The sequence below is a fragment of the Chlorocebus sabaeus genome, chromosome 9 (genome assembly GCF_047675955.1).
Source record: "Chlorocebus sabaeus isolate Y175 chromosome 9, mChlSab1.0.hap1, whole genome shotgun sequence".
Classification (NCBI taxonomy): Eukaryota; Metazoa; Chordata; class Mammalia; order Primates; family Cercopithecidae; genus Chlorocebus; species Chlorocebus sabaeus.
In genome coordinates this window covers 16,544,979-16,571,946 of record NC_132912.1, presented here as the reverse complement: position 1 = coordinate 16,571,946, position 26,968 = coordinate 16,544,979, and the positions used below count along the sequence as shown (strand labels likewise).

Sequence of the window (26,968 nt, the reverse complement as noted above, 5' to 3'; positions counted from 1 at the left end):
GTTACATCAAAATGTTTAGAACAATTAGAAAGTTCCTAGGAATTGAATTCTGAACTCTCAATCCCACAACGGTGACCACTACTAATGAAGTATTGTATGGATGTGTCTTCATAAAACTCTGACTATATTAAAGCCTCAGCTTTCTATATTGCTGGTTTCATTAACTTCAAGAGATTATGGAAGATCAGAAGTGTTATCTACCATAATAATGCTGTGTGTTTCTCTGAAGAGCTTAGATCCTCTACACACTTTAATTAAATCTCCTAATGTCCCGGTGAAATAGGTTAGGGATCAACAGAAGGTGAGTCATCAAAAACAGTGGAAGACCGGACCATCGGATGTACTTTGAGACGAAATCCACATTTATTATAATTGTTCCCATTTCACCAATGAGGAAATGGGGTTATTATTGAGACAAGGATGATGAGCTATATTTCACTTTCATTAAAGGCAGAGTCCATTGCTATAGGTTCCGTAAGCATCCCGTGGAAGACCTTTAAAAATGGGATAACAACCATGGCCTCTGAGATTTCTCCTTTGGGAGTCGACCAACACTTATTAATAAACATCTAAAATGTGTGCCAAAGAAAATGTGCATTGACTGGGTGCAGTGGCTCACGCCTGTAATCCCAGCAGTTTGGGAACCGAGATGGGCGGATCACCTGAGGTCAGGAGTTCAAGACCAGCTTGGCCAACATGGTGAAACCCCGTCTCTACTAAAAATACAAAAATTAGCCGGGCATGGTGGCACCTGCCTGTAATCCCAGCTACTCGGGAGGCTGAGGCAGGAGAATTACTTGAACCCGAGAGGCACAGGTTGCAGTTAGCTGAGATTGCGCCATTGCACTCCAGCCTAGGTGACAAGAGTGAGACTTGGTCTCAAAAAAAAAAGAAAAAAAACATGCATCGCCTGTTTCTTATAAAAGAACACAGGACAATAATCCCAATTTATCATGATAATCCCAATTATCATTTATCATGATAATCTCTTAGCTTTAAGTAAGTGGTTTATCAGGAGCTTAGCTGAGTTCTTCCCTCTGTCTCCAGTTTTTCCTCAGTTTGAGAGAGGAGTGAGCATCAGTCTTTTTTTTTCCATTTTTTTCAAGACAGAGACTCGCTCTGTCGCCCAGGCTGGAGTGCAATGGCACAATTTCAACTCATTGCAACCTCTGCCTCCCAGGTTCAAGTGATTGTCCTGCTTCAGTCTCCCAAGTAGCTGGGACTATAGGCACATGCCACACGCCCGGCTAATTTTTTGTATTTTCAGTAGAGACGGGGTTTCACCATGTTAGCCAGGATGGTCTCAATCTCCTGACCTTGTGATCCACCCGCCTCGGCCTCCCAAAGTGCTGGGGTTACAGGCATGACCACCATGCCCGGCAGGCATCAATCTTAAGGAGGTAATATTAAGAGTAGATTATGTGGCCAGGCACGGTGGCTCACGCCTGTAATCCCAGCACTTTGGGAGGCTGAGGCGGGTGAATCACTTGAGGCCAGGAGTTTGAGACCAGCCTGGCCTACATGGTGAAACCCCCTCTCTACTAAAAATACAAAAATTAGCCAGGCATGGTAGTGCATGCCTGTAATCCCAGCTACTCAGGAGGCTGAGGCAGGAGAATCGCTTGAACCCGGGAGCCGAAGGCTACAGTATGCTGAGATTGGATCACTGCACTCCAGCCTGGGCAACAGAGCGAGACTCTGTCTCAAAAAAAAAAAAAAAAAAGAGTACAAGAGTAGATTATGTGGAAGACAGTACAAATCGCAGGGCTGGAAAAATCGCGAAGACTAGAAAACTCACAACAAGTCTTAACTCTTAGTTCTACCCTTAGGATACTGGTATAAACAAACCCTAAAGTCAGACTCAGAAAAACAAATACACATGCAGCCATCATATATGATTTAATTTGTAAACCAACTGTACTTCTTATAAAGGAAATAAATAAAGTAAGTAAACCACTTTGACAGATTATCCACTGCTCTCTCAATCCAACCACCTCTCCAAAAGTCCTAGGAAAAGGCTGGGCGTGACGGCTCACACCTGTAATCCCAGCACTTTGGGAGGCCGAGGTGGGCGGATTGCTTGAGGTCAGGAGTTTGAGACCAGCCTGGCCAACATGGGGAAACCTCATCTCTACTAAAAATACAAAAATTAGCCAGGCCTATTGGCAGGCGCCTGTAATTCCAGGTACTCGGGAGGCTGAGGCAGGAGAATTGCTTGAACCCGGGAGACAGAGGTTGCAGCGAGCCAAGATCATGCCAGTGCACTCCAGCCTGGGCAGCAAGAGCGAGACTTCATCTCGAAAAAAACAAAAAAGTCCTAGGAAATACGGCCATGGCTTCCAGTAAAACAGACTCCAGTTTGAAAAAAAAAAAAAAAAAAGTCATGAAAAAGATAAATGTTATTTTAGGTAGTAATTTGGTATCACTCAAGTCTTAAAAAGTAATGGAAATGCATATAATGAAACCCCAGGGCAATATATGGTTATAAAACAGGTATATTGATTCAGAATATGCTTAAAATGGTTTGATGATTATAAAAACGAAAAGACAAAATCAAAATTTTGTTGAGTTTGTGGAACTCCAAGTTTGAGAAAAATTGCTTTAGAGGTAGCCTTTATTAATGGTCTAGGAAAGAACTCAAAGTAAGAAATTTTGCCTAGTCCTAAGAGAGTGTGGCACCTGACAGAGAAGTGTTTTGGGGAAAGACTAGTATTTGATGCACTAAAAGTAAGGTAACAAACAGGAGATTTCCACTCCTGAAAGCTGATTTACTACAATAGGGTCAACGGCAAATCTGTAATGACTGCATGTGTCATAGAGCAATAATCACTCTTTCCCAGTCTTTGAGATGGCCAAGAAAATACTCTAACTGAATTCTAAGTTCTCTAGAGAAAAAGTCACGTAAAAATAGAAAAAACCTCTACCATCAAATAACAAATTTTAATTAACTCATTTATATATAAAATTATATATGTAAGTAAAAAGCAATTTAATTATATTTAATTTGCTTATATATTTTCCCCATAAAAATAAGCTGCATTAAAATATTTAGAAAGGTTTGTCTAGCACCATAGCTTAATTTAGCACCTCAACCATTGCTATCACCTGCTTCCTAAGAATTCACAGAAAATCATGTATTTAAAATATTACACTTTGGGAGGCTGAGGCGGGTGGATCAAGAGGTCAGGAGATCGAGACCATCCTGGCTAACATGGTGAAACCCCGTCTCTACTAAAAACACAAAAAAATTAGCCGGGCGTGGTGGCGGGCGCCTGTAGTCCCAGCTACTTGGGAGGCTGAGGCAGGAGAATGGCGTGAACCCAGGAGGCGGAGCTTGCAGTGAGCCGAGATCCAGCCACTGCACTCCAGCCTGGGCGACACAGCGAGACTCCATCTCAAAAAATAAATAAATAAATAAAATAAAATATTATTTGACACAATGATTTATCTATATACTTATATAATTATGTAAGTAAAAATCTCCTTTCACTGTAGTTTTAACTGAACTTTAACAATATTGCTGATATATCAAATGACTGTAATTTTTGGCCAGGCACAGTGGCTCATGCCTGTAATCCCAGCACTTTGGGAGGCTGAAGTGGGCGGATCACCTGAGGTGAGGAGTTTGAGACCAGCCTGGCCAACATGGTGAAACCCATCTCTATCAAAATTACAAAAATTAGCCAGGCATGGTGGCGGATGCCTGTAATCCCAGCTAATCGGGAGGCTAAGGCAGGAGAATCTCTTGAACCTGGGAGGTGGAGGTTGCAGTAGGATGCCTGGGAAACAGAGTGAGACTCTAAAAAAAAAAAAGACTGTAATTTTCATCTCTGTTCAATCAACTTTATATCTGTGACTTTAATAATTTAATAAATTTCTCAAAAAAAGAAAGTTTGAGTCAAATTACAAATCTACTGCTAAAAAGTGTCAAATTATTACAAATCATCCAAGTAAGGACTGGTTTTGAATTTAGATTAATGGTTTTTAAAGTAGGTAAAATATATTATTAAATATTAAAATGTATAATGCTTAAAATGAAAATATTTGCATTTTAATTAATGTTCAGTACTATTTGATTTTAGAATTTTTGAGCTGGAATAAATGATGGAGATCGTTTAATTTGATGACTTCAATTTTAGATGCTAAAATGGAATCCTTAATCTTTGGAAGAAATTAGAACCCAGTCTCTCAACTTGTCCAACGTTCATTTTACTAAGCTATCTAAGTATTTACTATGAACATCAAAAATAGTTATTCTGGTCTCCATTAATACAGAAGTATTAACCCAAAGTGACATCACATCTTAGCCTAAAAAAGAAGCTATGTTAACCCAGGACCAGAAGACCTATCTCAATTCCACTGTTCACTGCATGACACGAAGCAAGCCCTTTACTGCAGTCTGCTTTCCTTTTCCTAATTAGAAAAATAAGACTCTAGTAATTTAAATTGTCTTCTTCATTTGGTCATTGCAACAGGGGTAATAAAAATAACTCTGGGCCGGGTGTAGCGGCCCCCACCTGTAATCCCAGCACTTTGGGAGACCAAGGAGGGCAAATCACCTGAGGTTGGGAGTTCGAGACCAGCCTGACCAACGTGGAAAAACTCCATCTTTACTAAAAATACAAAATTAGCCAGGCATAGTGGTGCATGCCTGTAATCCCGGCCACTCTCGGGAGGCTAAGGCAGGAGACTTGCTTGAACCCGGAAGGTGGAGGTTGTGGTGAGCCGAGATTGCGCCATTGCATCCTAGCCTGGGTAAGGACAGCAAAACTCGGTCTCAAATAAGTAAACAAACAAATAAATAACTCTGAAATATACAGCATATCTAAGTGCAAAGCAAATACTTAATAGCAAAAACTCAACTATATTTAAACCAAGGAGCTGTAACTACTTTGAGTCATAATTAGGAGGGAATATATACAAGCTGCTGTGTAACCTGAGAACATCTAAACTAGCAGATGCAGGGGTGTAGCTAACAAGTTCCGTAGTTCCTAAATGTTCCTAGTTTTTAAAAAATAATCTATAGTTATCTAAACCATACAATAATTACCAGTTTGAGAACAAATTAGAGCCCTATGATTTCTCAAAGGCCCCATTGATTCCTTAAACAGAGACAAATGTAGAGTAGCGATAGTACTGCTAGTAGAATCTGAAGAATTTACTATAGACCCATCCTGTAACTGACATATGCAGAGTATAAACCTTTCCAAGTATGATTCTCTAATAGTAAAATATACTTGTCCAAGTGACATGTGAAATCGTCCAGCTCGAGCTGACCTTCAAAAAACAAACAAAACTTATCAACTGCAATCTCTTGGATAAGAAATACATCTTGCAACTGGAAGGGGTGAGAAGAATCACTAAGTAGGTTTTAAAAGTGCTGTAGAATGCAAATTTTTGAAGAAAAATACATTGATACTATGCATGGAGAATAGTCTGAAAGAAAATACCCAGAGATGCTAATACAGGTCATCTCTGGGAGTAGAATTTTTAAAGATTTGTAAAAATCTTTTTTCCCTTTGCACTTATCTGTTCTGTCTGATTTTGAATATGGAGTAATTTTGTTGCATATAAAAAAGGTTATTTTTCATGGAAAAAACTTGCTTTAGTCTCTTGTATTAAGGGAGGTAAGGTGCTTCATGCCTACTTCAAAAATGAAACAAAAAGGCTGTCAATGTTAGCGGTTGTGATAGGAACGGAAATTGGACCCACACTTCTTGTGTCTTGGTACTGTTTTTGGCTGCTTTAGAGGACCAGCAAAGAGGGAGAAAATCTGGAGAAGCACCTTCGGTGACAGCTTTCACACCCAGTAAATACCAAAGGGCAGAGTTGCAAATGGTACCTTGACACTATTCTAAGCTTACACTCGCCATGCACTCCTTCCCCACAACTTTCATTTATGGATTGCATGTCTCCGTCTCAAATTTAAACACGCATTGCTTTCAGTGTTTAATTACAATTTAATGGAAATATGACTTGCATTCAAATTAGCTTTTGGTTTTCACATCACAAATGTGCATCCAAGTTATTGTGTCATTATAATCTCATGTTATAATGGCTTCATAATACAAGTCCCTGCAGGGTTGAATTAGTAGTTTCCTATGGTAATCGCCCATCACTATAATATCATAATCGCATAAGCACGGTCCCCACATGCATACACTGCAATCATTTTGACATTGTAAGAGCATTTTAATAGTATTAGCATAGATTCTCCAGAGAAATCATCTCATTGTCACTGCATTACCATATAAGATTAATAGTGATGGAGCCAAGTTGCTGTGATATGAGAGCTTAAAAAAAAAGTGCTGGGCAGCAGTAAAGCATTTCACTTCTCAAAAGGTCAATCCACTTTGCAGTCAGGTCTTCCTACAATCCTTAATTGAATATAAGGTTCTTCCACAAGATATTAGGGTTTCTTTTGTTTTGTTTTTCTTTTTTTTTTGCTGACAGTTCATACAACAGTAATAAATTGGGTCAGACCCTCTCTGCCGTAGAGATAGGAAAAGCAGACATGGTGCCTGTCTTCAAGGAGTTTGCAATGTAATCAGGTTTATAACAAATTTTATACAGCAGGTAGGTAAACGGAATGAATACACATGATAAACAAAGTACTTTGAGGGCCCTGCATGGTGGCAGATGCCTGTAATCCCAGCACTTTGGGAGGCCAAGGCAGGTGGATCACCTGAGGCTGGGAGTTGAGACTAGCCTGGCCAACATGGTGAAATATCGTCTCTACTAAAAATACAAAAATTAGCTGGCTGTGGTGGCGTGCACCTGTAGTCCCAGTTACTGGGGAGGCTGAGGCTGGAGAATCGCTTGAACCTGGGAGGCGGAGATTGCAGTGAGCCAAGATCGCACCACTGCACTCCAGCCTGGGTGACAGAGTGAGACTCTGTCTCAACAAAACAAAAACAAAGTACTTTGAAGTAACTGGCATTACATAGTAGTGAGAGTAACTAAACAAGGCTTTCCTAAAGAAGAAATGCTTAATAATCAACTAAAGGGTTAAATGTATCAAAGATAATGACTATGAGGCAGAAATGAAGCGCATGCAACTGGCTGCAGTCTTTGTATTCACTAACTCACGGACTCTGGGAAGAAGGAAGGCTGTTTTCACGCTGCTGATAAAGACATAACTGAGACTGGGTAATTTATTTTAAAAAAGAGGTTTAATGGACTCACAGTTGCATGTGTCTAGAAAGGTCTCACAATCATGGCGGCAGGCAAGACAGAATGAGAAAGCCAAGTGAAAGGGGAAATCCCTTATAAAATCATCAGATCTCGTGAGACTTATTCACTACTACGAGAACAGCATACGGGAAACTGCCCCCATTATTCAATTATCTCCCACCATGTCCCTCCCACAACAGGGGGAATTATGGGAGCTACAATTCAAGATGAGATTTGGATGGGCACGCAGCCAAACCATATCAGCCACCAGACACTAGCAATGGACACAGCCACAGCCCTATCCAAGAAGGGAGCAAGAACAGGTTATGCATGGAATTCTTCTCCTCTGTGGGTACCTCTACTGCTTTCAGTGGAGAGAATGGAAGGTGGGACCTTGTTCTTTATTGCTGACAGAAGAATGAGCAGAGCTGTTCTTCCGAAGCCTGAGACCAAGAGCCGGAAAAAAGGAAACTCCTATGCCGAAAGCATTGCCTAGCTTCCAAGGGTCTCCTTGGTTTGCTTTTCATAGTTGCAACAATGGTGTAAAATGACTATCCCGTGTCAATGACAAATGAGGCACACTGCAGAGACTGGCAGGATATTGTGTTCTTTTGAGGGGCCTCTAATCTCCTGGCATTCTCTGGGGACACCACGGGAGAACTACAAAAGGATTATCATAATTCTTCAAGAATCATCCCTGCTCAGTGTTTAAGTGAGAACAGCGTTACGGACAGCATTTAGCACAATGGATGGCCCATAGCAGGATTCTGTAAATGTTTATGGATGGATGGATAAATGGACTTGACTGGAAAGAATGTACATGTTGTAGAGCTGCTTTGAGTCTGAAAACACAGGTGAACAGATTTAGAATATGTACTCTCTGGTAGCATTAACAGAAGAATTAACAACTGGCAATATCTTTTGTACTGTGAAAACTCACTTGTCTTCTTGGTTATGGCAAATCACAGCATTCTGGGGATAATGGTTGCTCATTTTCCCTGTCTCAGTTTCTGTTGGCCTGGGAGACCTCAGAACTACTTGGAGGCTCGGTTTCAAAAAAAAAGTAATAACACTTTTTAAATTGGAACACACTAAGGATAAAGATGTGTTCTCTAAGTGCTCAAAGTGACTTTTACCAGCAAGCTGTGGAGCAATCCAGTATAAACCTATTACAAAAACAAAATTAGCTGTCCTTCCTTTGAAATTATTTTTAACTTCATAGGTAAAGTCTCTGTGGCACTTGCTATGCTATTCTTGAGTTCTTGTTTAGGTATCAGATGAAGTTAAACCTTTACTTCTTGGCTTGCTCTTTTCATTTTTTGAGAGGGTCTCGCTCTGTTGCCCAGGCTAGAGTGCAGTGGTGTGATCATGGCTCACTGCAGCTTCAGCCTCCCAGGTACAAGTGATCCACCTCGCTCAGCCTCCTGAGTAGCTGGGACCACAGAAATATGCCATCTCACTTCACTCATTTTTTTATTTTTAGTAGAGATGAGGTATTGATATGTTGCCCAGGCTGGTTTCAAACTCCTGGGCTCAAACGATCCTCCTGACTCGGTCTCCCAAAGAGTTGGGATTACAGGCATGTGTCACTGGACCTGTTAATTTGTTTGTCATTGACACATGATAATCGTTTTATACCACGGTTGCAACTATAGAAAGCAAACCAAACAAACTATTAGGGCCTGGGCAGTGCTTTTCTGCACAGAAGTTTCTTTTTCTTCTGGCCCTTGGTCTGATGCTTCAGGAGAACAGCTCTACTTATTCTTTGTGTTTTGTTTTGTTTTGAGACAGGGTCTCTCTCTGTCACCCAGACTGGAGTGCAGTGGCATGATTATAGCTCACTGCAACCTCCGACTCCCAGGCTCAAGCGATCCTTCTACTGCAGCCTCCCTAATAGCTGGGGCTACAGGTGTGTATCACCATGCCCAGATAATTTGTGTATATTTTGTAGAGACAGGGTTTCACCATGTCTCCCAGGTTGGTCTTCAACTCCTGGGCATAAGTGATTCACCTGCCTCGGCTTCTCAAAGTGCTGGGATCACAGGCATGAATGACTGCACCTGGCCAGCTTATTCTTTAGGTAACATTTCATGCAGTTTTCATTATGTATTAATATGAAATGTTCTCTTATTACATTTGATTATCAGTTTTTATTATTTCATTACTATATAGTACTTATTATTTGTCAGTTTATTATATATCAGTATTTATTGTTCTATTATTTATTGTTATTAGACATAATTATAGATTAAAAATCAAGAACTTGGAATGTTTAAATGTATGTATACTTACTTGCCATAAAAATGGAAATTATATTTATTATGTATATCTTGACACTGCTTAGAAAAATGTTTTTCTCTCTTGTTTAAGTATATTAGAAACATAAAGAATTCCTGATTCAATAGGCTAATTCTCTAATTCAATAGGTTAATTTTTTTTTTTTTTTTTTGAGGCAGTCTCACTCTGTTACCCAGGCTGAAGTGCAATGGCCTGATCTTGGCTCACTGCAACCTCTGCCTCCCAGGTTCAAGCAATTCTCATGCCTCAGCCTCCTAAGTATCTGGGATTACAGGCATGCACCACCACGCCTGGCTAATTTTTTGTATTTTTAGTAGAGATGGAGTTTTGCCATGTTGCCCAGGCTGGTCTCGAACTCCTGGCCTCAAGCAATCCACCCACCTCAGCCTACCAAAGTGTTGGGATTACAGGCATGAGCCACTGTGCTCGGCAGGTTAATTTTGTATTTATACAAATAACAGTAGTTATAAAGTATCTTCTGTGCCACCAAAAATTAATGTTCACTTACTATATTTCAAAAATGGCTTAGAAGTGGAGTTGGGTGACCATGGAATTTCTGTAATTTAAAATAAAAGTGGATGTTATTTCATTGTCCCCCCAAAAATTGACTCCCCTACAAAAAAAATGGACACAGATGGGATGACATAATGCTTTCTGAACATACCACTAGTTCCCCAAGAGGAAGAAAAGCTAAAACTTTACCAACTGCAAAAATGTGACAAAGCTGATATTCCAGGAGCATGTATTTGGGCCACTTAGTCTGAGGACCTCGGCTTTCTCATTAATAAAACAAGGGAGTTGAACAAAGTGATTTCTAAGCTTCCTTCCAGATACAATTTGTATGAGTCTATGTGGAGAGATGTTACATGGGCTGTAAATGACCTCTCCAGAAGCTTCTCCATTTGTTCACATCTGTTTAAACATTAAATGAGGTGGGGATATATGTATAGTAGAAAATCAGACAGACCATTTTGTTACAAGGAATGTGAAAACCTATTGATATCTTTCTCAATATGAATTCTTTTTCTGATGTCCCATTAGGCAAACCATACTTAAATGAACCATATTCTAGTATTTACTTTACTATAAACTTAGTATAAACAACAGATTATTACAAACAGATGCATGAAATAAAAATACCTCACAACCCAGAAGTTCCAGATTGTTAATTATTTATTACCATTCTTCATACTGCTTGTGAGTAAGAATAGAGGCACAAGTATAAAATAATGGTGTCTTTATAGTAGCCCTCAGATACATGATGCTGACTGCCTAAGCAACTGAAAACGGTTGGCTATATCCCAAACAAAAGTTTATATAATCCACTATCTAGGCATATACGTATATGTGTGTGTATATATATATATATATAAAATATATACATATATGTGTGTGTGTCTATATATATACAGTTTTTAGTTTCCAATAATCACAACACAACTACAAAAACTACTCTGAAACTTTTGTGCCCACTTAACCAGGAATAATTTTATTCTTTAGTGGATGGTGAAATAAGTGTTTAAAAAAAAAAAAATCAATAACCTGGCCAGGTGCAGTGGCTCACGCCTATAATCCCAGCACTTTGGGAGGCTGAGGCAGAAGAATCACCTGAGCCCAGGAATTCAAGATCAGCCTGGGCCACATAGTGAGACCCCACCTGGGCAACATAGTGAGACCCCACCTCTATTATAAAAAATAAGAAGAAATCGCTGGACACAGTGGCTCATGCCTATAATCCCAGTAATTTGGGAGACTGAGGCAGGCAGATCACTTGAGGTCAGGAGTTTGAGATCAGCCTGGGCAATATGGTGAAACTCCATCTCTAAAAAAGTACAAAAATTAGCCAGGTGTGAGGGCACGCCTGTAATCCCACCTACTTGGGAGGCTGAGGCAGAAGAATCACTTGAACCTGGGTGGCAAAGGTTGCAGTGAGCCAAGATCATGCCACCGCACTCCAGCCTGGGTGACAGAGCAAGACACTGTCTCAAAATAATAATAATAAATGAGGAAGAAGCAGAAGTAGAAGAGGAAGAAGAAGGAGAAGGAGAACCAGCAGCAGCAGCAGCAGCAGCAGGAGAAGAAGGAAGAAGAAGAGGAAGAAGGAGGAGGAGGAGGAAGACGAGAGAAAACAAAAAGTCATAGCTGGGCGCAGTAGTTCACGCCTGTAAATCTCAGCACTTTGGGAGGCTTAGGCAGATGGATTACTTGATGTCAGGAGTTCAGGACCAGCCTGACCAACATAGTAAAACCCCACCTCTACTAAAAATACAAAAATTAGCTGAGCGTGGTTGTGCACACCTGTAGTCCTAGCTACTCGGGAGGCTGAGGCAAGAGAACTGCTTGAGCCTGAGAGGTAGAGGTTGCAATGAGCCGAGATCACAACACTGCACTCCAGCCTGGGTGATGTGTGTGTGTGTGTGTGTGTGTGTGTGTGTGTATTTATATAAATTATATATATCCCACTGGTGGTTCAAACTGATTTTAGGTGATATATGGGCATTTGAAACTTTTTTAAACAAGTTTTTATTTATTTTAATGTGTTTTAGAAAAAAGAAAGTAGTCAACATTGCAAGCCTGTGATTTCATAGATATTATTGCTTAGGATGGAGCTAAAGTAAAAAAGTGGATTGGTTTAAAGAAAAACTATAAGTAATTAGTGGTAAAGGTAGTACACAGGCATAGCAAACACTCTGGAAGATGATACAAGCATAAATCAAGTTTCACAAGAACTGATGAAAATTATACTGAGTTTCCAAAAATTAAAGGGCTTAGCAATATCTCCACAATGTCTTGTAACGAATTCATTTTATTTCATCTGTTAATGAACTAACTCCTTTTCTGGGGGGCGGGGGTAATAACCCTCCCAACACATCAGATATATAGCTTTGACTTCTAATTAGGCAGAGAAAGCTATTATCCAATTTTATTTATTTATTTTTGAGATGGAGTCTCACTCTGTTGCACAGGCTGGAGTGCAGTGGCACAATCTTGGCTTACTGCAACCTCTGCCTCCTGGGTTCAAGCGATTCTCCTGCCTCAGCCTCCCGAGTAGCTGGGATTACAGGAGCGCACCACCACATCTGGCTACTTTTTTTTGTATTTTTAGTAGAGGCAGGGTTTTGTAATGTTGGCCAGGCTGGTCTCGAACTCCTGATCTCAAGTGATCCACCCGCCTCGGCCTCTCAAAATGCTAGGATTACAGGCGTGAGCCACCATGCCCGGCCTATTATCCAATTTTAACTCTTAAACCTTGTGATGGTTAATATTGAGTGTCGACTTGATTGGATTGAAGGATGCAATGTATAGTTCCTGAGTATGTCTGTGAGGGTGTTGGCAAAGGAGATTAATATTTGAGTCAGTGGACAGGGAGTGGCAGACCCAGCTTCAATCTGGGTGGGCACCATCTAAGCAGCTGCCAGTGCGGCTAGAGTAAAGCAGGCAGGAGAAGATGAAACAACAGGCTTGCTGAGCCTTCTGGACTTCATCTTTCTCCCATGCTGGAGGCTTTCTGCCCTCAAACATTAGACTCCAAGTTCTTCAGCTTTTGGACTCTTGGACTTACACCAGTGGTTTACCGGGGGCTCTTGGGAGTCACCACTTGGTTAAGCTTACAATAATCCACTGTCATTCTCCAAGATCCGTCTATCTTCTGCACAGGCCAAATAGGAGAGTTGAACAGGGATGTGGTGGGAATCACCACCCTTGCGTCTTTCAAGTCCTTCATGGTGGCACTAATCTCTGCAGTCCCTCCAGGGATGTGACACTGTTTTTATTTACTATTTTTCTAGGTAGAGGCAGCTCTAATGGCTTCTATTTGGCCTTTCCCAGCATAGTAGCCCTCACTCTACCAGTCAGGGAACCACTGTGGGGATTCTGCCAGGTGCTAAGTATGTTTATGCCAATTATGCATTCTGGCACTAGGGAAATGACCACATGGTGAGTCCTGGGACCCACTGGACCCACTGTCAGTCAGACCTGAGCTAAAACTCTATTAAAAGATGCTCTTCCAGCTACTCTTGGATAAGGGTTTCAACAATAATTTTCTTTTTTTTTAGATGGAGTCTCACTCACTCTGTCACCCAGGCTACAGTGCAGTGGCGCAATCTTGGCTCACTGCAACCTCCGCCTCTTTGCTTCTGCTGTCCATTATGGTAACGATGCCCACCTTGTCTTTGATGGTTGAGTGTCGCCACTTGGCCTCTGCCACCTTGGGATCCAATTATTCCCACTGCATTTAAATTTTGTAGTTGACTGACTGTGGTTCCCACTGTAAGATCTGGCATACAAAGAAGAGCAATCACAGAGCTCTTCAAGGATGCAGGTGCTCCTCTCACAAATCTTTTTCACAAGGTATTGGTGAAGGACATCTTCTGGGCCCTCCCAGCTAGAATGGGTAGGTCTAAAGTGACTAATCCACTCTAGCATCTAATCTCCCTAAGCCCTTGGATCCCTTCCTCTACATTAAACCAAGGGAAATCTGGCACTTCTAGCTCACACATAGTGGGTCATCTTTTGTTCCACATTTCAGCTAACCAAACAAATAAACTATTAGAACCTTTTCTAACTCCCTGAGTTGCAACATTAAATGCAGAATCCCTGCTTAGTGGGCCCAAATCAGTAAGTTCAGCCCGACCCAACGTTATGTTCCATCCACCATTGTCTCACACCCTTAATATCCATTCCCATGCTTGTTCTCCAGATTTCTGCCTATATAAATCAGAAAACTAAAGCAATTCTTTTGGAGTGTAGTGCACCTCCCTGTGGGTCATACTCTGAACCTCATCTCTAGGGGCCTACTAGGGCCTTAGTCTAGTTATATATCTAGAAGCAAATGGGTTTTGGGAGTGGGTCCTGAGGAGAATCAACATTGTCTTGCCTGGCAGCTGCCGCAGGAGAGGCCATCATCACTGTTGCCTCAGGTAGTGCATGGTTAATCTCCTTAGATAAAGGGGGAAAGGCTGTTGGCAGCATGGGTGGAAGAGGGAATGTTGCCACCACTGGGGATGGGGAAGCTGTTTCCTCTGCTTAAAAAAAAGGCTCACAAGAGTTTACAAGTTCAGTGTCCCCAATTTCATCTGGGTCTTCCCACACGTCCCCATTCCAAGTTGCTGGGTCCCATTCTTTTCCAGTCAATGCCCTCACTTTGACAGCAGACATCTAATGAGACTGAGCTCCACCTTTCATTGCAGGTCAGCCACTCACATGATAAGAGCTTGTGTCTGATTTTCCACAATTTGAGCCCTTTGTCTACAGGAGATAAGACTCTCCCTCAGGGCAATCTTAGAAGACTTGAGGCTCAATATGTGCTTCTGGAGCTGGAAGTTCGAATCCCTGAACTCATTCATCCTTTGCTTCCTTTACCTTGTCCAGTGAACTTAGTAGTAACCAACCAACTTTATTACATTCCTTTATTCTCCACATGTGGTCAAAGGTATTATATACGGAGTCACTAAACCCCTTGCCCCTCATGAGTGGTGAATCAGGAGTGTCAAATACATCTCTTTTGCATAACTCTTTAAACAGTTCACACTAAGAACTATCAGCGTTCTCCATACTATTAGAAGTAGAGTACTTAGCATTTTTGGATGTCATCAGATTAAGCACTCAACTCTAGAAACCCCGAAACGAACTAAAGAACTCCATCCTTTTTAAACTCCAGCCCGTTTATCAAGTGACCTGAAAGGCTGCCAGTTTTGAATGGGGTCCAGAACAGGAGAAGCCTCTGCAACAGGTCCAGGTTACTGTGCTAGCTGCCCCGCCACTTGGGCCATATGACCTAGCAGATCCAACGGTGCTTGGGGTGTCAGTGGCAGATAGGGATGCTGTTTGGAGCCTCTGGCAGGCCCCCATAGGTGAATCAAAGCAGAGGCTTCAAAGATTTTGGAGCAAGGCCCCGCCATCCTCGCCATTCTCTGCAGATAACTAGTGTTCTTTTGGGAGACAGCTCTTGGCCCGTTACTGGGCTTTGGTAGAAACAGAACATTTAACACATGGTCATCAAGTCACCATGTGACCTGAACTGCTTATCATGAACTGGGTGCTTTTTGACCCACCTAGCCAGAAAACAGGGCGTGCACAGCAGCATTCCATCATCAAACGGAAGTGGTATATAAGGGATCGGGCTCGAACAGGTCCTGAAGACACAAGTAAGTTACATGAGGAAGTGGCTCAAATGCCCATGGTCTCCACTCCTGCCACCCTGCCTTCTCTCCCCAGCCTGCACCAAGGGCCTCATGGGGAGTTCCCTACGATCAGTTGACAGAGGAAAAGAAGACTAGGGTCTGGTTCACAGGTGGTTCTGCACAATATGCAGGCATGAATATATGCAGGCATATATATAAATACATGTATAGTGTAAAGAATATGGACCAAGACCTTATAGTCAGAGATAGTATAGCCACTTACAAAGTTTTCCAATATTTACAGATAAAAACTCTAAAATTTAATACATCATTCTTTGTATAGAAACAACTTATAAAAAATTGTCCTTAATGCTAATGTGAAATTGTTATGTAATATAGTAATAATGAATATAAACCTATTTTGACCAAAGTATTACTAACACAAAAATAAAAACAGAGAAGTGAAAACAGGTTAACAAAAAAACTGGTGTCACTACATAATGCATTACGAAAATTCCACATAAAAAATATTTTACAGGCTTAGTGCAGGGGCTTACACCTGTAATCTTAGCACTTTGGGAGGTTGTGGCCGGAGGATCACTTGAGGCCAAGAGTTCAAGACATTGAACTGAGCAACATAGTGAGAACTTATCTCTACAAAAGTAAAAAAAAAAAAAAAAAAAAAAAAAAAATTAGGTGTGGTGGCATGCACCTGTAGTCTCAGGTATTTGAGAGGCTGAGGTGGGATGATCACTTGAGCCCAGCAGTTCAAGGCTGCAGTGAGCTATGATGGCACCACTGCACTCCAGTCTGGGCGACAGAGCAAGACTCTGACTCAAAAAAAATAGAAAAAAAGGTCAGGTATGGTGTCTCATGCCTGTAATCCCAGCACTTTGGGATGCCAAGGAGGGCAGATTGCCTGAAGTCAGAAGTTCAAGACCAGCCTGGCCAACATGGCAAAACCCTGTCTCTACTAAAAATACAAAAATTAGCTGGGCATGGTGGCGCATGCCTGTAATCCCAGTTCCTCGGGAGGCTGAGGCATGAGAATTGCTTGAACCCAGGAGGCAGAGGTTACAGTGAGCCAAGATCGCACCACTGCACTCCAGCTGAGACAACAGAGGGAGACCCTGTCTCAAAAAAAAAAAAAAAGAAGAAAAAAAAACAAAGAAAAAAATCTTTTACAATCTTGATGGTCTATCAAAATAAAAGAGAAAGAATTTTAAAATTAAGCCTTTTGACCTCACCATGGCAACAATAACTAGAAGCAACAGTCCATGAAATGTTTCTACTGCTAAGAAACTGTATGTGTTCTTTAATATATATATAACAAATCTAATAATTAAATTCAATACACAAATAGAACTACGTAGAATCCTCATGGAGAATATTTTAAACTTGAACTTTTAGCTTGAAATATTTTGATCTCTCTATCCAACTACAGTAACAGGCAAAGAATGAAAAGATAACACTTGGGAGGAATGAACATCAACAAGGGGCCCTGCACCAGCCTGACCAACATGGTGAAAACACGTCTCTTGTAAAAATACAAAAAATTAGACAGGCATTGTGGCGCACGCCTTTAATCTCAACTATTCAGGAAGCTGAGGCACAAGAATTGCTTGAACCTGGGAGGCGGAGGTTGCAGTTAGCGGAGATCACACTGCTACACTCCAGCCTTGGCGACAAACCAACTCTGTCTCCAAAAAAAAAAAAAAAAAAAAAAAAGGTAGGGGCGGTGGCATGCATTGCGCATCTATTTGTAAGAGCCTTCTCCCCACCCCCAAACATTCAAGATCAACTATGGCTGCAAGTCAAAGTCTCAGTAATGTCAGTATTTGAAATAGCAAATTCTTTACCACTTATGCACTGAGCTGCTCCGAAATAGTTGGCACACAAGAGAAAGAGGAACACTCTTGAAGATGCACTTTACTAAATGATAACGGGGCAAACTCAAAGCAGCACGGAAGCAAAAGGGAATCATTTACATTAGGCCTGACACTTATGCAGAAATGTGAGCGAGACTCACAGGCCTAGGACAACTTCTAATCCTAGATATGGAGGCTGAGAGGACTTGGACGGTCTTTGGCCATGCCATCCCCTCAGGAGGCAGTGTCCTCTGAAGAACACCTAGGAGAGAGCGTGGCTTCCTTGGTGTCAGCCTGTAGGATCCTTCCTCCAACAGCAGGGAATGTTTTTAGAGAAGGTATTGGGCAGAAGGCACTAGCCACGCATGGTGCATCGGTGCATCTGTGCATCGGAGGCAAGTGGCCTCTTTGTAAGTTTCTGTGTTCACTGAATTTGCAACGTGGCTAATAGGCTCTGAAATCAAAGACTGAACTTGGAGACACTGCAGCCTGAGAGCCTGGGAAACGCTAACTAGGAGAAAGGCACTGACTCATGGAAGTAATAGACATGTCATATGTCAGAGAAGGATAAATAAAAACATGTCTCAAATAATCTAGGCCAAAACTAGGAAAGATGCTCTTCCAGCTACTCTTGGATAAGGGTTTCAATAATAATTTTTTTTTTTTTTTTGAGACGGAGTCTCACTCACTCTGTCACCCAGGCTAGAGTGCAGTGGTGTGCTCTCAGCTCACTGCAACCTCCGCCTCCCAGGTTCAAGCCATTCTCCTGCCTCAGCCTCCTGAGTAGCCAGGATTACAGGCATAAGCCACCATGCCCAGACTCAACAATACTTTTCTACAGAGGGACTCGTAGTTAAAACCATACTCAACTTACTATTGTCTAACATAGGCATGCATACCTCATTTAATCTGTCCCTTATGTAGGTATCGAATTTTGCATCACAGGAAGCCATATATTTCATTCATTTATTCTCCTTTTTAAAAAATAACTTTTATTTAAACTTTTTAACATGGACATTCTCAAAAATTCACAAATGTAGAGAGTGTAGTAGAGTGAACCCCTACGCATCCATCACATAGCTTCAACAATACATTTCCACTTAAAACAGTTTTAAAGGGAAAAGTGTTTTACAGCCCATTAAAAACCCCAAGTTTTACCTATATACTCTTATATACCCACGTAATGACCCTCTAATATTTCTGACTACCAATTTACTACAAAAGATTCTTTTAAGGATTAAAAAAAAAAACCCTATTATTCTATTCTGAAGGAACATTGTAAAAGCTCATCAGAATCAAAGATAGTATGCATTATAGATATGGACAGATAATGTCAAACTGAGGCCTTCTGTGCCTTCACATTCCCCAATATTTCTTTGAATATAAGAGCTTTGCTAGCTGGGTGTGGTGGCTCATGCCTGTAATCCCAGCATTTTGGGAGGCCAAGGCAGGAGGATCACTTGAGCCTTGGAGTTGGAGACCAGCCTGGGCAACAAAGTGAGACTCCATCTCTACAAACAATTTTTTTTTAAATTAACCAGGCGTATCCCTGTGTCAGGAGCCAAACTGGTCTTCCCAAAGGGTAGCAACCCAGTGAAAACAAAAGCAAGAGAGTAAAGTTCCCTGTAGGTCCTCTGTCCAAAAAAAAAATCAACCAGGCATGGTGCTGAGCACCTGTAATCCAGCTACTCAGGAGGATCACTTTAGCCCAGAAGCTCAAGTGAGCTATGATCACCACCACACTCAAGCCTGGGTGACAGAGCAAGACACTGTCTCAAAAAAAAGGAAAGAGGCTGGGTGCGGTGGCTCATGCCTGTAATCCCAGCACTTTGGGAGGCTGAGGTGGGTAGATCACGAGGTCAAGAGACTGAGACCATCCTGGCCAACATGATGAAACTCTGTCTCTACCAAAAATATAAAAGTTAGCTGGGCGTGGTAGCACATGCCTGTAGTCCCAGCTACTCGGGAGGCTGAGGCAGGAGAATCGCTTGAACTCAGGAGGCGGAGGTTGCAGTGAGCCTAGATTGCGCCACTGCACTCCAGCCTGGCAACAGAGTGAGACTCTGTCTCACAAAAAAAGAAAAAGAAAAAGAAAAGAAAAGAGCTTTTTTAGCTTCTTAGGCTCATATCTCTTCTCAGAGACCTTTCTGTTTTCAGTTGATAATATCGTGACAATTATAAGACACAACTTATTTAAGCAAGATAAGCACAAGATACCTCTTTATAGAAAGAGCAGATAGGACCACAGCATATTCTAGAGATCCTCTTGCCCTTTTTGATGGTACACCTAAGTACATGAACTCATCATAGTAAGTTTCTGATCGGAGAGGAAATTTTTTGGTAAAAATATCTGCGAGTTGTTATAGCAAATATTTGGATGTTTGTGGTTCAGACTGCAAGGTACGCTTGATTATGTACATTTTTTTCTTAACTGCTTGATGAACTCTATCCAATTCATTTAATAATGTTGCTTCCCTTTTTTACCTAATTCATAAATGTTTAAAGTCACAAGCATTAAGCTCTCCTCCAAGTAATGTTAGTTAAAAAGAAGTTCCTGAACCGAGGACATTCTCCAAAGATGTGTAGTCGTCACTTGGAAGGTCAAATTTAACAAAGAAAATAACTCCAAAAACAGCAGTTTCCAAACAGACCATTACTATTGCAGGGAAGCATTTTGGGCTGAATTGTGTCTCCCCCCAAAACTTGTGTGTTGTAGCCCTAACCCTCACCACCTTAGGATGTGGTTATATTTGCAGATAGTCTTTACACAAGTAATTAAAATGGGGTTGTTAGGGTAGGTTCCAATCCAATAGGACTGGTGTCCCTATAAAAGATTAGTACACAGACATGCACAGAGGGAAGACTGCCATCTGCAAGCCAAAGAGAGAGACCTTAGAAGAGGCCAACCCTGCTGACACCTTGATCTGGGACTTCCAGCTGCCAGAATTGTGAGAAAATAAATGTCTGTTGTTTAAGCCACCCAGTTTGTGGTATTTTGTGATGGCAGTCCTAGGAAAACAAATATAGTGAGTAATGAAGGTCATCTAATCTAAGCTACAGAAATGGCCCTTAATGACACCTGGGGGCTCTGATTTTTTTTTTTTTTTTTTTTTTTTTTGAGACAGTCTCACTCTGTCACCCAGGCTGGTATGCAGCGGCACTATCTTGGCTCACTACAACCTTCACCTCTTGAGTTAAAGCGATTCTCCTGCCTCAGCCTCCTGAGTAGCTGGAATTACAGGCGTGTACCTGGCTAATTTTTGTATTTTTAGTAGAGATGGGGTTTCGCCATGTTGGCCAGGCTGGTATTGCACTCCTGACCTCAAGTGATCCGCCCACCTTGGTCTCCCAAAGTGCTACGATTACAGGCGTGAGACACTGTGCCTGGCCTGCAGGCTCTGAATTCATAAAGTGAGAAGAAAATCTGTCAAAAGAGCTGGCCAGGCACATGCAAGTCAACCTAATGCTTTATTTATTTACTTATTTAATAGAGACGGGGTCTCACTATGTTGCCCAGGCTGGTCTTGAACTCCTGAGCTCGAGCAATCCTCCCGCCTTGGCCTCCCAAAGTGCCAGGATTACAGGCATGAGTCACCATGCCTGGCCAACCTAACACTTTTAAACAAATTCTGATGACAATCAGATGACAGTTTAGGGTATGGGTTCTGACCAAATAAATCTTTATTTCAATTACTCAATTACATGGTCTGGCTTTATTTGTCCTCCAAACTGTTAGAGAGCAAGACTGATATTTTTAACCTTTTAGATACGCAAGGAATGTAGGAGATGAGACATGTCGAACTGTGAAGGCATAAACATAAGATAACTTTGAGAATTTATGAAAATCTTAAAAATATTTTTAAAAATCAACACAAATAATTTTGAAAATAGTAAGCCACATCAGGAAAGAAATTTTGTGGGTACACAATAACACAAGGATTTTGTGGTCGCAAGGGGCTTTCAGTTACACAAAAGAGCATGAAATTTACAATATTTACCAACATTCTCTTCAAAGTGCTTTTCAGATACCAAATAATTACCCAATTAAACCATTGCAAGATAAGCTGCTATTACTCTGGATTTAGTGAAAAGAACTAATAATTATTCTTTTAACAGTTTCTGTGAAGAAAGAACTCAATGTTTACCATATACAAGTGAGGACATCCCACCCTTTTAATGAGTAGGGACAGGGAAAAAAAAAAAAAGGCTGATTATGTAAGTGAATTCAGTGGAGGACAGAGATGACTAAGAACCACAATCTGTGAAAACAGAGAATTTAATATGTAAAGCAGAGACCACCACTGGCAAAAGGCTATTTATGAATATTGCCAATACTTAGCATTGCGGACTGACAATAGGAGATCTTCGGTCATGTCCTGAACAACATAATTCATCACACTAGTGCTTGGGGCAGTCATGTCCAAGCAATTTATCATCATCATATCACTCGCCTGAGTATGAGAGGGGGAGAACTTTGATTGTTAACCTCTAGGGAGACTGGATTTATAGCCGGCGTCCCCTAAGAATGCAACACAGCTCTGCCCAAAGCACAATGCTCCCTGCTTGCCTTCTGTTTAACTCAGAATAAAAGAGTGAACACACTGCCCCCGGGACATTAACAGCAAAACCTAAGTCTGATACTCTTAGATTCGAAATCAGATAGCCAGGAAATCATATTTAAAGTACTCTTTGAAGCTGCCTGAAAAAAATGTATTAGTCAATGGTCTAAGTATGGATGATTCATTTCAAATGTCCTTCAGTGACAAAATAATTTCTGAAATGCATCCACTGATAACTGCATTTGGGAAGAATCATCTTTTCACAACTCACCCACGAACATTCCTCTGTATTGGAAAACTTGGAAGTGCACTGAAAATTGTTAAAAATATATAAATTGTGTTTTTCAAAGTAAAAATGAAAGCCTTGATTCCTATCCCTTCCAGGCATAGAACCTTAACCTATTTTACACTTTAACTCGGTCTGCCCTTACAGAATGTAATTAAACATCTAAATGTCATTTTTGCCACTTTTGATTAAAATCACAAAGCAGACTGGAGCATGATGGGAACAGCACACCTGCCATCTCCCACACAGTAAAAGGAGCATGATTCATAGGACAAGCCTCTTTCAGGGCCCTCCCCGCAGCTCCCAAGGTATCTGGTAAACCAGAGCCAGAAATCCCCGTATACACGCAGCTTATCTGATAATACTCATTACGCAGGCTTGACCAGGCTAGGCCACAGTAACACACAAATCCCCAAATCTCAGGGTCTGAACACAACAAAAGTTTATTTCTAGCTCATCATATATGTCTAACACAGGAAGGCAGGGGGCTCTGCTCATTGTCCTCTTTCTATGACCCGGGCTGAGACTGCTGCCTCTATCTGGATGGTCACTGTGGCAGAGGGAAAGTGATTGTGACACATCTTTCACTGGCTCTTAACACGCTTTTACCTGGAAGTGACACAAGTCACTCCACTTGTGTTTCATTAGCCAAACAAGTCACATGGACATACCTGCCTGGAAGGAGACAGGGAAATGGCTGACACAGCTCTCACGCTGAGCAGGCAGAGAGGTATTTGTACTCAGGCGGTTATTGTTTTCACAAAATAGGTAGAACCACAGAGCCAGTTTATGCCAAATGGAACCAGATATTTTCTTTTTCTTATTCTTTCTTTTTTTTTTTTTTTTTTATTAAGAGATGACGTCTATGAATGAGAAGCCTTTTGTTATAAGTGTTATTAAGGGCCAGGCTTAGTGGCTCATGCCTGTAATCCCAGTACTTCGAGAGGCTGAGGCAAGTGTATCACCTGAGATCAGGAGTTCAAGACCAGCCTGATCAACATGATGAAACTCCGTCTCTACCAAAAATACAAAAAAATTAGCTGGGCGTGGTAGTGCGTGCCTGTAGTTCCAGCTACTTGGGAGGCTGAGGCAGGAGAATCACTTAAACCTGGGAGGCAGAGGTTGCAGTGAGCCAAGATAGCGCCACTACACTCCAGTCTGAGCAATAGAGTGAGACCCTGCCACAAAAAAAAAAAAAAAAAAAAAAAAAAAAAAAAATTCTTATTAGGAAAACCTGGACCACTGCAAATATACTAGAAAGAATAGCTAAAGAAAACAGAACAAAGCCACATTCGATATATGAAAAAATATTCAACTATCTCAGTCAAGTTCCTAGGGATACTGAGCAGACTAGAGCTTGATCAGAAATTCTCAGTGTTGTTACTATATGGCTTACTAGGGTATTTAATAGATTTGAAGTTGGCTGGGTGCTGTGGCTCACGTCTGTAATTTCAACAGTTTGGGAGGCCGAGGTGAGAAGATCACTTGAGCCCAGGTGTTCAAGACCAGCCTGGGCAACAAAACAAGACCCCCATCTCTACAAAAATAAATAAACAAATAAATATTTTAAAAAGAAGGTATTTGAGGATAAACATTCCTCCTGTATGAACACTTCAAAGCACATAGAAGCAAAGGTGGACGTTTACCAAGCTCCTCTCATGGTATACAGTTCATCATTTTGTCTTTAAGCTTAAATCCGAGAGCAATCTCTAAAACCCTTGCATCAGGGCTGCTTACTCAACTTAAAATAGTCACAGGGATGCTATGGCCAAGCCCTGGCACTGAGTACGGTCATGTACTTCTCCAGATTCTAAATGATCTATTTTTGTGTTCTCTTGCTCTCTGCTTCTATTTGGCTCAAAATTTACTGACACTTCAAAGGATATTAAATTGCATTTTTTTTTTTTCAGAAATGCTTCTCACTTTAGCCATATTCAAGGTATTTTCTGTCCTTCACAGGGAAGGGGAAATTTGCCCAGTGAAACTGATCTTTCCGTAAGTCCTTCCAGAAGAGCCACTGTGCTGATTTTCCTCCGGTCTCACTAGCCACCTTCTGGCTGGATCCTCCCCTGCTGACCTCTAAAATACACATTTACTGATTTTTGATTGAATAAACAGACCCTTCCTGACTACCTTGTAATTTCAGCAGCAAATATGATCCAAAATTGGAAGACCTCTGAATCTATTCTGGTTTGAGGGCTGTCCAATTAAAAAGGAAAAAAACTGGCCCAAAATATCATTAAATGGTAAAATCAGGATCTTATCTTCATAAATCCATAGATTATTAGATCCACTAGAGACTTAGAGACCACTTAACTTTTTTTTTTCTTTTTTTTTTTGAGACAGAGTCTTACTCTGTCACCCAGGCTGGAGTGCAGTGGTGTGATCTCAGCTCACAGCCACCTCTGCCTCCCAGGTTCGAGCAAGTCTCCTGCCTCGGCCTCTCAAGTAGCTGGGATTACAGGCACACCACCACCATGCCCGGCTGATTTTTTGTAGAAAAGGGGTTTCACCATGTTGGCCAGGCTGGTCTCAAACTCCAAGCCTCAAGCGATCCACCTGCCTCACCCTCCCAAAGTGCCGGGATTACAGGTGTGAGCCACCGTGCCTGGCCTGAGACCACTTACCTTAATGTGTCTAGAAAACATAGGCAGGCCAGGCACGGTGGCTCACACCTGTAATCCTAGCACTATGGGAGGCTGACGCAGCCAGATCACTTGAGCCCAGGAGTTTGACACCAACATGGGCAAAATGGCAGAACCCCATCTCTACCAAAAACACAAAAAATAAAGTAGAAAATAAAAACTAGCTGGGCACGGTGGGGTACACCTGCGGGAGATTGAGCTGGGAGGATCACTTGAACCGGGGAAGTGAAGGTTGCAGTGAGCTGTGATAGCACCACTGCACTCCAGCTTCGGTGAAACAGTGAGACCTAGTCTTAAAAAGCAAAAGAGGCTGGGCGCGGTGGCTTACTCCTGTAATACCAGCACTTTGGGAGGCCAAGGTGGGTGAATCACGAGGTCAGGAGTTCAGGATCAGCCTGGCCAATATGGTGAAACCCCGTTTCTACCAAAAATACAAAAATTAGCTGTGTGTGGTGGTGCACGCTTGTAGTCCCAGCCACTCAGGAGGCTGAGGCAGGAGAATCGCTTGATCCCAGGAGCGGAGGTTGCAGTGAGCCAAGATCGCGCCACTGCACTCCAGCCTGGGCAAGGACGAGACTCCGTCTAAAAAAAAAAAAAAGCAAAAGAAAACCAACTTGTCGAAAGTCACTGAGCTGGAACCAGAACTAGAATAGGGCTCTACTCATTCTGGGTCCAAAGTTCTTTAAATCAGCAACCCCTCTTACTGCCTGTGTAAGGGTATACCTTTAGTTCCTGTTGACTTGTGATGTACAAAGAATGAGGTGGTCTAAGAGTAAGAGCACACAGGCTGTGGAGTCAGAAAGACTCCACCTTTAAACTTTGTTTCCATCTGTAAACTTCCCAGCAGTGTGGCCTAATCTTTCTGTACCCTTAGGTTTGTCGTTATCACTAGAATCCTTCACAGGGCTGCAGAGTGGATTAAGCAAGAGTGCACAGGACTCAGACATATGACTGCTGGTGATCAGCTTTTACAAACTGCCAAAAAATATAGACCTGTAATGCCAGCACTTTGGGAGGCCGAGGCAGGCAGACTGATTGGGCCCAGTTCAAAACCAGCCTGGGCAACATGGAGAGACACTGTCTACAAAAAATACAAAAATTAACCGGGCATGGTGGCACGTGCCTGTAGTCGCAGCTACTCCGGAGGCTCAGGAGGCTGAGGCAGGAAGTTCGCTTGAGCTCAGAAGGTCGAGACTGCAGTGAGCTGTGATCGCACCAAATACACTGTAGCCTGGGCAGCAAAGCGAGACTCCGAATCAAAAAAAAAAAAAGCTTATTAAAGGAGGCTTAGCAGGGAATAGCCGCCCCCACCCAGCACAGCTAACCGATGACGCCCCGGGGCATTGCTGTCGAGTCAAAGGGAGCTAGAGCCGCAAGGAACTGGCGCTCTTCGCAATGTCCCTCAAGCACTTAGGGAGAGGCGGCAGGGCCCACGCGCCAGTGGCCTGAAAATCCTTCCTTCCGGCAGGACCCTCGCGCGGAACTCTGCAGCGAACCCCGGCCGCGCGGCCTCCGCCGTCGGGCCCCACTCTTCCTACTGGGCCCACAGTTCCGGCTCCTGCTCTGACTCCTGGGAGCCTTACCTCGGGTACAACGCGCTGCCTTCTCCCCTGGGAACTTCCGCCAGGCCAACTTCCTGGGCCTTTTTAGTCTCCCCTCTTCCCTCCCACTTCGCCTTTGGTTCTCTCCCCGCCCCTGGCCCGAGGTCACGCCCTCACCGGGTCCTAGGACACGCCCCGTGGGTCCTTGCCACGCCCTGCCTCTTCGTAGGACACACCCTTCAAACCCTCGCCACGCCGCACCCTGGTCCCGGGCCGCTTCCCGCTAGTCTCTGCCTAGCCACACCCTCCTGCAGGCGCTGTCTGACTGACTGTAGTTTGGCTGAATGAAAAAAATTCGGGGCTAGATCCCCAAACGGAAAGAAGCTGTTGCATTTTCCCCAGATCCCAGTTCTCCATAGAACAGCCTGGAACAAGGGAGCATTCCGTAGCTCTTTTAGTTTTCCCCAAGAATACAT

The 26,968-nt window shown here is 42.3% G+C and overlaps 1 protein-coding gene across 15 annotated transcripts in view; it reads right to left on the bottom strand.

Annotated features, from left to right (window-relative positions):
* The window catches only part of PTER (phosphotriesterase related), a 158,738-nt gene extending 132,079 nt beyond the window's left edge, over positions 1–26,659 (bottom strand). For 6 of the 15 annotated variants that reach the window (XM_073018754.1, XM_073018757.1, XM_073018755.1 and 3 more), the window contains exons 1-2: positions 26,535–26,658; positions 26,075–26,200 (exon numbers count right to left, since the gene is read on the bottom strand). The gene's annotated coding sequence lies outside the window, so the exon portion shown is untranslated. Of the gene's footprint in view, positions 1–26,074; positions 26,201–26,534 lie in introns of all 15 variants that reach the window. The other 9 variants (XM_073018760.1, XM_073018762.1, XM_008002378.3 and 6 more) reach the window with 6 other exon arrangements.
* Between the last annotated feature and the right edge of the window lie 309 nt (positions 26,660–26,968).